At 33.9% G+C, this 15,061-nt stretch overlaps 1 protein-coding gene across 4 annotated transcripts in view; it reads left to right on the plus strand.

The window, feature by feature from the left end:
- Positions 1 to 365: 365 nt before the first annotated feature.
- The window catches only part of LOC128242495 (uncharacterized), a 75,631-nt gene continuing 60,935 nt past the window's right edge, over positions 366 to 15,061 (plus strand). The window contains exons 1-2 of one of the 4 annotated variants that reach the window (XM_052959658.1): positions 366 to 445; positions 6,587 to 6,693. The gene's annotated coding sequence lies outside the window, so the exon portion shown is untranslated. Of the gene's footprint in view, positions 446 to 6,366; positions 6,694 to 14,947; positions 14,973 to 15,061 lie in introns of those variants that run through there. The other 3 variants (XM_052959661.1, XM_052959660.1, XM_052959662.1) reach the window with 3 other exon arrangements.

Genomic DNA, 15,061 nt, shown 5'->3' on the forward strand with positions numbered 1-15,061 from the left:
TGATAATAATTAATTAATTGCACGTAACATACGTTCAAAACTGAATGAAAATAAAACTATACTGTATAAAGATCCGTACGATAAATATATCTATTTATCTTCCATAAATGTCAACCCCTACTGGGGACCTAGACATTTGCGCTTCAAGCTGCAAGAATGTTAGTAATGGTTGTGAAAGAAGTAGAACTGATAAAAGCAAAGTTATTAATTAGAATAGGAGGTACAGATTAGGCTAAAAGGTAAAAAGCCCTCCTATGGCGAGACATGTTCAATAAATGAAATGGAGCATGCATTGATCACGTAAATATCTCATAGGAGTGTGTCACCTTGATTTTCTTTTTGGTAAAATTATCTTAGCCATCAATGTTTGACAATTGTGTTTACTGGAATCTTAGAAGTCTTAATTTTGTAGATGTTATTTTTTGTATCAACAATTATACAGAGAGTAAGTGCGCTTGTATATTCGTAGACATAATTTATGGAATCACAAATGTTGTTTAAATATGCATATGTTTTATTGAATGTTTGGTAATAACTGTTACATGATTCATTTCACTCGAATCGTTCTCAATCGTTCTCAATTTATTCACACTGTTACAACTTACAAGGGATTTTTTCGTGCTATTTAGGGAAAAGGACCCCGTGGTCAAATTTGTATAATACTGCGTTTTCACGTCCATCTCTAAATTCCCATACCACATTACTTTCATATAAAATGCCTAAAGTTTGGTAAAGTTAAGAAAAAATGATAATGGAGTGTGGTATTGTTTTTTGTTTGAGCAAAAAGCTGATCCTATTTTCTTTAAATTGAAAACGAAATACTCTCTTCTTTTATTGCTCTTACATGGCCCTCAAGAAACTGGCTGCATTTTGCCCCCCAGTCCAAATAATTGTACATTTACGGATTTTTTTTACGTTTTTTGATATGGCAAATCCTTGAATTACGGACACTACGGACCATGGACATTACGGACCAGACATTACGGACCAGATTTAGGGACACTACGGACCAGATTTAGGGACATTACGGACCATGTTCGGAATCTTACGGACCATGATTTAAACATATTTTTTTTTTTAATTATTCACTCATTAGTTTTTAATTTGTTAATAAATACTTGAATATGAGTGCTCAGTGTGACGTTATATCTTCCATATAACTGTGAAAAATCCCGTGAAGTTCGAATAGATCAATGGTTCAATATAAAATCTTGTGAAATTCCAAAAGGTGTTAAAGACCTACATGTATGTATTTATAACAATTATTTGAAAAATAATGACCAAATTTGAAAGATTGGCAGTAAAATCAGTTAAAAGCAACAGAAGAAATATTTTCCAAAACAGTTTATTTCCCAAAATAAATCGAGCAGAAATATTTTCCAAAACAGTTTATTTCCCAAAATGAATCGAGCACATATAAGAACATATCAGTGTTTGTTGCAATTCTTGCAAACTGATGTTTAAAACTGGCAATTTCTGTTGCCTTAATTAGTGTTTATTAGTTATAATTGTACCCGTAATTATCGGCGGTATATTACAAAAGAAACAAACATTATACTGACAACCTTTAATTGGCAATCATAAATGTGTGAAAACCCATTGTGACTGCGCACTTTCACTGAACCTTTCAATTAAAACAGATGAAACGGAAAACAAACAAATATGACGATCGAAAGTTTATTTCAGAAAGCAATCGATCACATATGAAAACATTAATATTCAAATTTACAATTATAAGATAAACACATATTTCGTTCGTTATTATTCACATTATTATAATATTTTATTAAAAATACATTGATGTTTAACATTGGAATTTCATGGGATTTTTCAGTTACATTAAAGATAATTGTCATACTGAGCAATTATATTCAAGTATTTATTAACAAATTTAAGACCAATGAGTGAATAAATTAAAAAAAAATGTTTAAAAACATTATAAATCATGGTCCGTAAGTTTTTGAAGATGGTCCGTAATGTCCCTAAATCTGGTCCGTAATGTCTGGTCCGTAGTGTCCGTGACCCAAATCCTTCACATACAAATTGTTTAGTATCAAAAGTGGGTAGTTATTCCGATTGGGATTCCGGGTTAAAGCTATTAACATCTAAAAAATATCATTAAAACAAGAAATATTACCAGATTATGTTATTTTATATCAGTTCCATACATAAAAATGTCATATCCTACGAATAATTGAGTTTAATTTTTTTTTTCATTTCTTCCTGTCACAACATAGCGATATATACATGAAGGGCACCTGCAAGGCTTCAAGACACAATTTTTAAACAATCAGAACATTTCGGCCATGGCCGAGTTGTTACGATTGTATTTACGAAGTCTATCTTGAAGCTTGTCAGAGGTGGCCGAGTTATTACAATTGGGTCGAGTTGTTCCGCTTGGCATAATTGTTGTCTGTGTCAGTCAACTTTTGTTTTGTTGGAAAGGTAAATAATGTGTTTCAATGCATTAAATGCTTGTTTTGTGCAAAATAACTTTTCACTTACATGAAAAATATGAATATAAACCTTTATGATCAATTGAAACTATTAAATACTTCACTTAATACAATTTCAATATTTTTCAAAACACCCCCGTTTTTTGCACCCCCCCCCCCCCCCCTATTACCACATTATTTGGATTTTAATTGAGTATCAACAAAGAACAATTATCTTTTATTAGTTTGATATGGAACAATAAAAGGTACAAACTTAGTAATGCAAAATGAGTGATTAAAATTGTTGTACAGTTTACATTCCAAAATAAACTAGAATATCTACAATATCATAACACACATTATCAGCTAATAATGACTAGGACAACCTTGACAGAAAGCCTCATGGTGGTCCGTTTATTTTCAGTCTGCTTCCAAAAAATGATATGATAATCTTTTTTTTTAACTGTGGTTTAATAAGTTTACCGAATCAAAATCACAGATGATGCAGTTTTCCAAATTTTAATTTTACGCCATTACAGTCCATTTCAATTTATTTGCGTATTCTGCCTTCACAGATTTTTAAAATAATTGCGGTTTCTATGATTTTGATTGCTGTTTACGAAAATTTACACCTTATCAGTTACTTTGTAAATATAAAAAAATCTCAATCAGAAGATTTGTTGATTAATTGTGCAGTAAACAATAATGTGTGGGGACTTGGTGTTGGACCCATAATATATAAATAGAAATAATTAGATGGATATCTCAATTAATTATTGATTTAATAATCATGTATAATTGTTGCTAAAGCGGAGTCACCAAAATTGCTAACTGATATCATGAATGATAGAAAATGGCATTCAGTCAATCAGAAATTTTACCTATGCTTTTAAAATAACACTAATTGGTTGTCAAATCCTTTTTGGTTCTAAAGCAAATTCTATGATTTTGAAAAAGAAACAATGAGATATTATTATGTAAATTTACGTAAAATATGATATGATATAATTTTATTCGAGTGATTGTTGGTTGTTGAAAATCACCAACTTCTGGAACAAAAGATCGCTTTATGATGATCCTAATCATTGTTTTATCCCAGAAGAGGTGTGTTTGTTTTTTCTCATTATGTTCACCAGACAGTACTTTAATTGTTTTTGTTTTTTTACCAAACAACAGAAAATTTTATTTCAATTTTAATCCCTAATAATTTGTTTGATAAAACATGCTATATTAGGTCCACAAGGAAACAGCTTAACTTTGTGTTTAAAAGCTGTCAGAACTTCTCAGAAGTTGTATTGATTCATCATCTGTCTTCCAGAGAGAAGTGAATATTTCAAATGGTAATCAATAGTTAAATTTCATTTGGATGTTTTGGCATTTATTGCTTAATATTCACTGAATCAAAGATCAGTTCAAGCAAGCTGTAACAGATGTTTTTGTTGATGAAGACAGATCATAATGTAAGTTTTAAAATTAGGCCATACTAAAATGATTCTGTGTTAAACGTCCACCGTCCAGTTCGAATTTCAAATACATGTATACCTACTTGGCAGGAAAAAACAAATGTTCAATTGCTATAAAAATACAAACTTACTTTTTATAATGACAGATGTCATTGATAGAAGATTTTTCATTTGAAAAAAATATACAAAGAAAGCACAATATACATTTACAAAGTTAATGGATCTAGAAAAACGGAATTATGTCTCCCCTATTCATGGGGAGACATATTGTTTTTGCCCTGTCCATCACTCAGTCAGTCCGTCAGTCCGTATGTCAAACTTCGTTTCCGCTCAATAAATAAAGAACGCTTAGACCCAGAAACTTCATACTTGGTATGCTAGTTGGTCATGACTAGTAGATGACCTCTAATGTTTTTGAGATCACTAGGTCAAAGGTCAAGGTCACCGTGACCTTGAGGTGAAGAAACGGTTTCCGCTCAATAACTAAAGATCCTTTGGGTCTTGGAACTTTATACTTGGTATACTAGTTGTTCATGACTAGTAGATGACCGCTTTTAATTTTGATAGGTCAAGAGGTCAAGGTTTAGGTAAAAAACGATATGTTGGCATTGACCTTTGGCTTAAAAATGTTTTCTGCTCAATAACTTAAGAACGCTTGTACCGAGGAACTTAATACTTGGGTCACCATGACCTTGAGGTGAAGAAACAGTTTCCGCTCAATAACTAAAGAAGGCTTGCCCCCAGGAATTTCATACTTGGTATGCTAGTTGGTCATGACTAGTTGATGAACCCAATTGATTTAGTGATCAAAAGGTCAAAGGTCAATGTTACCTTCAGATAAAGAACGATGTTGGTGGTGACGTTTTGTTTAAAAATGGTTTCTGCTCAATAACTAAAGACCACTTGCACCCAGGAACTTCATACTTGGTATTCTTGTTGGTCATGAATAGTAGATGACCCCAATAGATTTTGAGATCAGTAGATCAAAGGTCAAGGTCATGAAGAATCGGTTTCTGCTCAATAACTAAAGATCCTTTGGGTCCAGGAACTTCATACTTGGTATGCTAGTTGGTCATGACTAGTAGATGACTCCTATTGATTTTGAGATCAGTAGGTGAAAGGTCAAGGTCACCGTGACCTTGAAGTGAAGAAATCGTTTCGCTCAATAACTAAATTAGCTTGCACCCAGGAACTTCATACTAGGTATGCTAGCTGGTCATGACTTGTAGAAGACCCCTATTGACTTTTAGATCAGTAGGTCAAAGGTCAAGGTCACAGTGACCTTGAGGTGAAGAAACGGTTACTGCTCAGTTACTAAAGAACGCTTGCACCCAGGATCTTATGCAGTAGATGTTCACTATTTAATACGGTTGAATAAACCAAACTTCACTGTTGGTTTGTCTCCAGTCCAAAATTACAAATTTCATGTCCATCAATTATTTTTTCTCAGCTACGACCACACAATAGGGGAGACAAGCGCTTTTTCAAAAAAGCAATCTCTAGTTTATCACTGTATCAGACAATACATGACTTGGGTCATTTTAATTATAGATATTTAGCTCTTGAAAATCATATATGTTAAAGTTCTTCGCCTGATTTAGATTTTGGTAAATGCTTATATTGTTTTTTATATTTAAAAGACTAAAAATCTACCGTTATTTTTTTCAGTTTTGAAGGGGTCTGGTCAGTTCTACTAATGTTTTTTGTAATAATATCTATTTAATCAAGATTAAATTTGGATAACATTTACAGTCAATATTTGAACAACTAATTACTTATTAAAAAAATAGTTTTTTGGTCATTTGTTGTCTTATATCTCACTATTTTCATAGTGTAGAACACCTAGTTAGTTAGATCTAGACCAAGTACCTATTTTGGTCTTGTTATCTTAAACATCACCATTAATGCACCTGCTATGCTTAAATGGTGATACCATTTTGTACATGTATCTAATTATTTCAGTAGGCTATAGACAGACTTTAAGATAAGTAAGGCTTAAGCCTTAAGAAAAAAAGAATACCAAATTTTATTTATTTAAAAAAAACCATTTAATAAAGTGATGATTGCACCCAAAGTCCTTGATAAAACTTGACCATAACAAGCTATTTCATTTCACTAAATTACTAACTTGAATTTGATAAAACTCGTTTTTATCTTAAATAAAACATCCTTTATAACTTTCAAATCCCTTTAAAAGGACTGATATTCACAATTTATACTGAAACTTAGCTTGATCCTGTCATTAAGGAAAATTAACATACAAAAGTGCTTGTTTGAGAATTTTTGGTGAAATCGTTAAGAAATACGTTCATTGTGTCTCTGGTGCCATATTTTATAAACTATCTGTACTGCAGTTATAAAGCCAGTCACTAAGACTATGGAGTACTGCTTTACCAAATAGAGAAGATCAATTCAGTATGCTCACAGCCTGTGTGGCTAACTAGCTGTACTAATTATAGGGGAAGGAGTAGGAAGTTAATTTGACTCAGGTTTTTAAACTTCATAGTGTCTTTTGGGCTGAAATTTTTAATACTTAAAAGTGCTGTCTCTTTTGGACTGAGGATTTTCAAACTTTGAAAGTGCTGTGTCTCTTGGACTGTTAAAAAACTTTATCATGCACTTCAGACTAATGTTTTTAAACTTTATCGCGTCTTTAGGACTTAAAAGTTTTGCTTTTTTTTCAAACAGGACTAATGAGGATGTGGTCATCAAACTTGTCCAACGAATAGAGATAAAAACGTGGCATATTCGTGTATCTTTCTACATGCTGACTGATATCAAGCTAGGTGTTTAAGGTAAGAGACATTTCAAATTTGAAAGGTCATTGAGAGTTAGAATAAGGATTTTACGAAAAAGGTACATATCATTCCTAGTATATAGTTTTTTTGGCAAATTAAAATTGTACCCTGTTTGAGAGCTTTTGCCTTTGTTTTTTCATCTATGTATACGTCAATTCTCATGTCGAAATGGGAACCAGTTGGTTGAGCTATGACTGTGCTTTTTGATGTTGTATTTTACCAGATCGACCAAAACAATTAATTCCCCACTCTCCTTTTGTTACTATTACATACGCACAATGATTTGTGACAAATTATCAAAAAGCCAAATTAAGAGTACCTTATGTTGATATCATTTTGGTTAAGGTTATTTATTTGAATGCTTATTATTGCCGTAAATGTCCTATAAGACGCACATGCCCTAATGGGAGTCTTTTGGAAAGTTCAAATTTTTCCTATTCGGCTCTAAACTTATATAAAATTCAATTTCTTTTGATGAGAAGCCATTTCTTGATATCCCACCTGCTCAGGATGCTGACATTGTGCAGTTAAACCCATCATATCCTATCATATAATCTAGGTAATACACCATCTACATGGATAAAGGAGTGAATAATTTCTTGTTCTTGTAGAAAGTATTCTGTCAATCTATTGGTGCCACATGTTTAGTGGACCATTTTATTGATTTGCAGAAGAGTCACAGGCTTTCAACTCCGCCTACCATCTAGGTGATGGGTAATTGTGACAAGCATTGACAGTATTTCATATTAATGACTGTATACATGACTGATCATTGCTGTCAGCAGGTCTTAAAATGTTTAAAGAATTATAAAAATCATTCTTATTTACGCGCAGGGTTCTCAGAAAAACACGCTCCCGCTGCATCTAATTGGACATTTACATTATTCTAGAATTTTACTTTTTATTGCAATATTCAATGTCTATTTTTTTATTAGTAAAATGTAGGTTTTCTGTCACTTGTATTAGGCCAAAAAAAAAAATATGTCTGGTTCAGGAAACGTTGTCCCAAAAAATTAGGAGGGTAGGCATTTTTTCCATTTTTTTTTTTTTTTTTTTTTTTTTTTTTTTTTTTTTGGACGTATGTTGTCTATGTGTAGACGATGCACAGAGCAGTCAGATCACTTTGTAACTCCCAGCATGTGGTATTGTGATGTGTGCTTGTTTCAATGCAGTCATTTAACCACATAATAACAGAGCATTTCAACCCTGTAAGGACCACAATGGAAATAAGGTTTTATTTTAACTCTTTTTTGTGTTATCCTTGACATAAATGTTATATATGTTTATACATGTTTAAATTTGTATTTGTCATGTTATATGCAATTTTTATGTCGAATAAATCTATCTAATCTATCTAACCATGTATCATCTTTGTTTATTCACATTATTTTCCTTTTCTATGCTTGCTGTTTATGTACACTATGCCTTTTAGTCACCCTCTGTACAATGCTAACCTGCACAAAGAGTTCACAAAAGAGATTCATGTACAACCTAGTATTTTATAAAAATTCAATTTTTTAAAGATTTCTGTCGACAATTTTGTTTAAAATATCTTGTAAAGATAAGTCACTTTAATACATCTCTTTTGTGAATTCTGTCATTGTAACAAATGCACATTGTGAGTGGTGTTGCACAAAATCATATAAGGCATTAGCTAGGCAACCTTAGTGCACTGAGGACCTAGGGGTCCAGGTTAGAAGAGCAACAAAAGTATTATCCAATACTTTGACTGTTGATATATTTCCCAAACACAATTATTAAAGTACAAAATGCGTACATTCAATGACATGGCAATTTTTTCACTGATATATATTTATTGACATTCACTGAAAATCTTCTGATACTTTTACTTAAAGGAGTTGGTACTTTTTACTTTATAAGTTTTCAAACATATGACAGTGTACAATTCAACACTCCAATGATAAAATGTTTGTCAAAAAATCTAGCAGTGATAGATACAGTTACTAGTCACTGCATTTTCAACTACATGTACTGACAGAAAGCACATGGAAAAAATCTTAAAAAGAGTTTTACAGTTTAACATTTGCCCATTATGTATTCATATTCTTCAATACATACACTCTAAAATTATTTTGACTTTGGCTTTCCATATTTTCTCTGCACAATGGGCTCTTTCTTCAATTCTCTGCATTTCTGACAGATAGGCAGTACAGTTTTGTATAATTTGTTAAGCTCTGCATCTGTCTCAGATTCCAAGTCAGCACAGTAGGTACACAGATCCTTGCGACCAAGGTCAGCGCCGTAGTATTAATTTTAAAAGACATCAAAAATACAAATAATAAATTCGATCTTTTTTTCAAAAGCAAAGGAAGGCACATTTCACCTGCCAAAACGTTCCGCCCGGGCCTAAACTAGTTGCGGCTTCATATTTGGTGGCAAACAGTTTGGGGTTGGTTGGCCCATGGAGCTCCTCGAATACTTCCGAAGCTGTGCAACCATGCTGGACCGCTCTCATGACCTGCCGCTCTGCTCCATGTTCACATTTTTGGAGTTTTATGGCCATCAAAGTGGCTGGTGAACACGCCATGGGCGCCGCCATTGTTGTGCGCTCTATTAACCCAAAGATCGATATAAACGCGCTCTATTAACCCAAAGAGCAATAACTACAGAAAAGAAAATTTTCAATACGCAGTATAGCGGTTTTCGGCCGCGATTTCGAAAAAAAGTTTAGGGTCGGCGGGTAAAAAATAGGGTCGGTCGGGTTTCCTGAACCAGACATATTTTTTTTTTGGCCTTATGTGAGCAAATTACAAACTGTAAATGTGAGTCAAGTTAACTACAGCTAGGTCATTTCAAGTGGCAACCTAAAGGTTGATGGTGATGAAAATACTGCCTTGTCCAATGAATGGGCAATGCAGACAAATTGTAAATGTTTGGTCTGGATATGTGGCCTCTGGAATATAATAAATCAGTGGGCTTAATTTGATTTATGTAACAAGTGCATATTTATGTCAGTTTTTTCAAGATAAAATGTCTCCAAAGTGTTGTCCTTCTTAAAGGCCTAGTTTATGCCTTCTATAAGTGCCCCCCCCCCCCCAAAAAAAAAACCCCTGTGTATTTGTACACAACCTCTGTGTATTGATCTTTATCTAATTGCCTTATTGTCTTATCAGGTCTCTGATCTGAATGTCCTGCTGTGCAGATTTAGAGGTTTTATTTATAGAAATGGACCCTAAATGGCCTTGAGCCAATAAACGGATAAACAGGAAATTGGCCCCTACTATGACACCACCACAATTTGCAGTAGATGCACAGCAGGGGATTGTCAAGCCAAACATTCCTTAAACTAGGCCTTTAATCATCAAGAAGACCAATAATAATTGCTAACTTTCTTAGTGTTGAGCGCGTAATGCCTTTATACTATATATATATATAGCCACAGCGCATGCATATACTTCTATACTACCGACATGAAAACAAAAATGATGAAATAAGTACTATATTGGCCTTTTTGCACTTTAAATTCGGCATTCATTTAAAATGTTTGAAAGTAGAGAAAAATGTTTCAGGATTGATGACCTTTTCTTCAGATTCTCTTTAATATTTTGCTAGATGTGTGTTTATTATACTAGGTACAGTTAAATAAACCAATGAATTATTGTAACTTTCACTTTTGTTGTTATTAATGTTTGAATAAAGATGTCCTACTTCTCAAAATGAAATCTTGGCTTTGTTTTGGCGGCCGGGCCTCCATCATACATTAGTTTCCGCCCAAAAACTTCAGCTAGCATTGATGGATCAGTGCTCCAGCCAGGATTTGAAAAGGGCAGGGTGGAGTTTTGATACGGTCAAGCTAAATGAGTCGTGTAGGGGTTATTGGGGTGGTTGTGGGAGGGGTCCACCCCTGTCACAATATGTGTTTTTTTTTTGGGGGGGGGGGGGGGTCTCCCCCTAGAATTTGTTTTGTTTTCATACTCAATTTAAATCATTTTCCATGATTTCAGACTTATACAAAATAGTGTTGTTGTTTTTCTCAAAATTTAGAAGGGTGTGTTTTAATATCGAAATTAAAATTTTATCTTTTTGTCTGTGGTAGTATGATTGTACTTGTTTGGCATCTTCTTTAGTGCAATGTCACATATTTCTTTTAAAAGTTTGTAAAAAGAAGACAAAAACAAACACAGTTAAACATCAAATAAATAGATACACACAAAAAAAACAACACATGTGTTGGGGACGAATCTTAGTTTGGTACGATCGGGTTTGGGTACGAATGTTACATTCAGCCTGTTTGCTATTTAATTGTCTTTGGTAAAATAATGTTTAATATGCTGATGTTTTAGAAATAAATGACAATAAAAATCACTACCCTGGTTTAAAAAATCACTTATTAAACATAGAACATTGATAAAATAACTCCAAAAATCGTTCTGACAAAATGGCGGTTTAGGCGAATTTTGACAAGATCGTGGACATGATAAGTAAATACTACATAAAGCATCAACATAATTTTGTGGGCTACAAAGAAATGTTCATCATTAATATTTTATAAATAAACTTTCAAAACATTTACTGAAAAGGTGATGTATTTGATTGTATTAGCGCCACCTTTCTGATGTTTACAAATCGGCAGTGGCCGTCTGCTTCAAATCAACAATGTTTAATAAAAATAGCAAGTATCGTATGTACGATACATTAACAAATATTTTAAAAGATTTAATTGTGCTTGACAACTTTTTTCACCATCCCTTCGCATTTTCTATCGCATTTTACGAACTTTCATGAATAAATGAACGAGATCTCAACGTTTATTCTGATTGACTGACATTCAATAGCCCCGCCTCCTGCCGATGTTTCCTTATTTGGCTCATCCTAATTATTGGATTAAAAGATGACCGATTATGAATACACAGGTCGTCTGCTCACTACACAAATACACAATTAGCTGTCAAATGACTTGGACAAGGCACATGGGAAGATGAAAGGGCAGTACAGCATATTTTAAGCAGTCATGGGAGCATGGAGACACCTAACGGGAACACTATTGTCATAAGTATTACGTAATTTGTCTCAATTATGACAGAGGATTAAGGGCTGCCGCTCTTTCGTAACTATTTCAATAGTAAAAAGGGCACAAACGGAATAATTTGCGATAGTAAGTAGAGCATTTGTGAAAAGGTCACTTCTTAAAAAGGGGGCAGGGTGGTAAGAAAAGGGGCACGGGCGCTGCACCATTGAAAAACGGGCTAGCTGGAGCACTGTGGATGGTAATGAAAGTTTTTTGTGAATATATATGCAAAAAGTTACAGAAAGGCAGCTTATGTGAAGAGCTAACTTGGGATTGCTTGGAGGTGGGGGGGGGGGGGGGTTCAAGGTTTAACTGTTTAGTGTTACAACAAATAGAAAATGTTTTCAACCTAATAACTTAAGAGTATTGATGGATAGTAATAAGTTGATGTGCAGTTAGGTTATGTGAAGGACTAGCTTGGGATTGAGGCCGGGTGGGGTCAAGGTCACTGTTACTGAAAGTGGAAAAATGGTTTCCCCCAAAATAACTTAAGTAAAGATTGATTGATAGTGATGCAAGTTGGTGTGCAGGTAGCTTATAAATGAGACCAGCTAGCTTGAGATTGTTTTTGATGGGTCAAGGTCAAGGCCACTGTTACTTAAAATAGATAAATGGTTTCTGGCCAACAGTTAAAATTAATGGAAACTCAACATATTAGATACTTGACCAGAGGAATTTTCTTATTTTTGAGAAAAGTAAAGATAAAGGCTGCTTCTTTTCCCTAACTTGTACAAGAAATTGTTTGGCTGTAATTTCTGATTGCCTATTTTCATCCCATTGCGGTGCTTCTAGTTTTCTCATTGAAAAGCATTATAAATAGAAACTTAAATCTTTATGACTTGTCTTCAAACATATAGAATGAACTTCAAGTATCAACATACAATCCTTTTGCCAGTTTTTTCCTTGTGCAGGATTTGAAGAAAACTCGACAGGGAGTATGCATGAAAGCTGTTGACTGTTTTCAATGCTTTTTAGCTCACCAGAGTACGAAGTGCTCAAGTTGAGCTATTGTGATCGGTCTTTGTCCAGCGTTCGTCCGTCCGTCAACAATTGCTTAAAAAACATCTCCTCTGAAACTACCAGTCCAAATTCAATGAAACTTTACAGGAAGCTTCCTTGGGTGACCATCTACAAAAATACATCAAGGGGTCATGATTGATCAACAACAACAACAACAACAACAACAACAAAATGGCCGATTTACTATTTTGCTTTAAAAAACATCTCTAAAACTACCAGCCCAAATTCAATTAAACTTTACAAAAAGCTTCCTTGGGTGACCCTCTACAAAAATACAACAAAGGGTCATGATTGATCAACAACAACAACAACAACAAAATGGCCAAAATGTTAAAATCTGATATTTATGTAAAGTTTACTGTTGAAACAAGGGCAGCAATTCTTGCTTTATGGTCTCCCTTTCTGTTGGAGATTCCATTACTTTCTATTTTTAGTAACATGGGAAAAGATTTAAAAAAAAAAAGCCTTCAACATAGTCACTTCAAAAGTAATTATTGTTCTTTTTTAGGTTCATAGATTCAAATTATTATTATACACTTTATTCTTTAGAGGAAATTTCATTTTTACTTAATGATAAATTTAATAATCAGACTTTTCCATTGAACTTTATGTAGATTATTCTAAGCTACAATTTTATCTTCTGTGTGGATAGTGAATAAGCCTTAATGTATTTCAAGCAAATTATGGTTTTGAAAATGTGAAGGAAGGTGATGTTGTCCTAGATGGAAAAAGCAATGATATTAGTGGAAGGTGCTGAAGGTGTTCTGATATTTGATTTTTAGACTTTAAGGCAGTTTGTTGATTTTATTGGATGGTGCACTGTTTGTTGTTTGTGTATCTATACTAAAAGTTTCAGTGTGCAAGCAATTTAACATCGTTTTGTTAGTGTGCAGGCAATTGAACGAAGTCCTGTGTGTGTGCAGGCAATTGAACAAAATCCAGTCAGTGTGCAGGCAACTGAAAAAAGTCCTGTCACTGTGCAGGTATGGGTACCAAGTGCTGTCAGTGTGCAGTCAATTATCAAGTCCTGTCAGTGTGCAGGCAACTGAAAAAAGTCCTGTCAGTGTGCAGGTATGAGAATCAAATTCTGTCAGTGTGCAGTCTATTGTCAAGTCCTGTCAGTGTGCAGGCAACTGAACAAAATCCTGTCAGTGTGCAGTCAATCACCAAGTCCTGTCAGTGTGCAGGCAACTGTGACAAGTCCTGTTAGTGTGCAGGCAACTGTGACAAGTCCTGTCAGTTATTATCCAGGCAACATGTTTGACCTGTATGTTTTTCGATATTCTTTGACACATATATCAAGCTATTTTGATTACAAAGGTTGAGCTCTTTTTCTCAGGTGAGTGATTTAGGGCCATTATGGCCCACTTGTTAAGATTGTGGTCCTTTTGTTAAAAAGATTGTTTGATTTCACTTTTTTTAATTTTTTTGTACATTCATAGAACGGACTCAAAAGTACAATGGTTTGCCTAGGCCTCATCAAGACCTGATATTATACATGTTTTTTTTAATGTTTTAATTTTGATTAAAAAGTCAATTACAGATTGTCATAATCCTTTGTACAGAAGCTGATGTTGGGCCCCCAGCGATGATTATTCAATTATATTGGATTAACTCACCATTGCTACTTTTAACTGTGTCCTTGGGCCATAATACGAACCCTGTCTGTAATAGTGTTTATTGCCAAAGAATCATGTTATGATGATGTGTTTATGAAAGTTGACTGTATACCAGCTATTTCTGTATATCATGTCTTATACACAATCAAACATTATGAGATGTGTGTTATCTCTCTATTCTTAGGAAAATTCCAGGAAAATCATATTTTTATTTTATTGTAATATTTTTGTATGATTTTATCATAGACTTGAACTTCATGGTGCTTTTAACTGAGAAGTTGAAATGTTTCTAAGCAATTTACTGATTACTTTTAAGTGTGGTTTAACTTTTCTTGCTGTGGATTAAGCTGTGAAGGATTTTTTTCTGCTGGTCTCAAAACAAAATTCAATATGGGTGCTAGATTTCACTATTTATTACTCAATAAATACCATGGAATGGCTTAATGCTTAGAAATAACCCAGACAGGGGGAAAATTCAGTTAAACCAAGTTTGGTCCAGGAGAAATAGCATACAACAGGGAGAAATAATGGTCAGAGATACAGTTAACAGTGAAAGGTCCCGGGAGGAAGTTCTTATAAGTAGGAAATAATGTCTGGATCAGTTTAAGGTAACACCTTCTATCTGATAAAGAAAATCTATGTGTGTACTTTAAATGGTCTATTTGGGTAATAGACTTGATATTTATGAGGAAGTGAA

Source organism: Mya arenaria, chromosome 8, assembly GCF_026914265.1.
Source record: "Mya arenaria isolate MELC-2E11 chromosome 8, ASM2691426v1".
Classification (NCBI taxonomy): Eukaryota; Metazoa; Mollusca; class Bivalvia; order Myida; family Myidae; genus Mya; species Mya arenaria.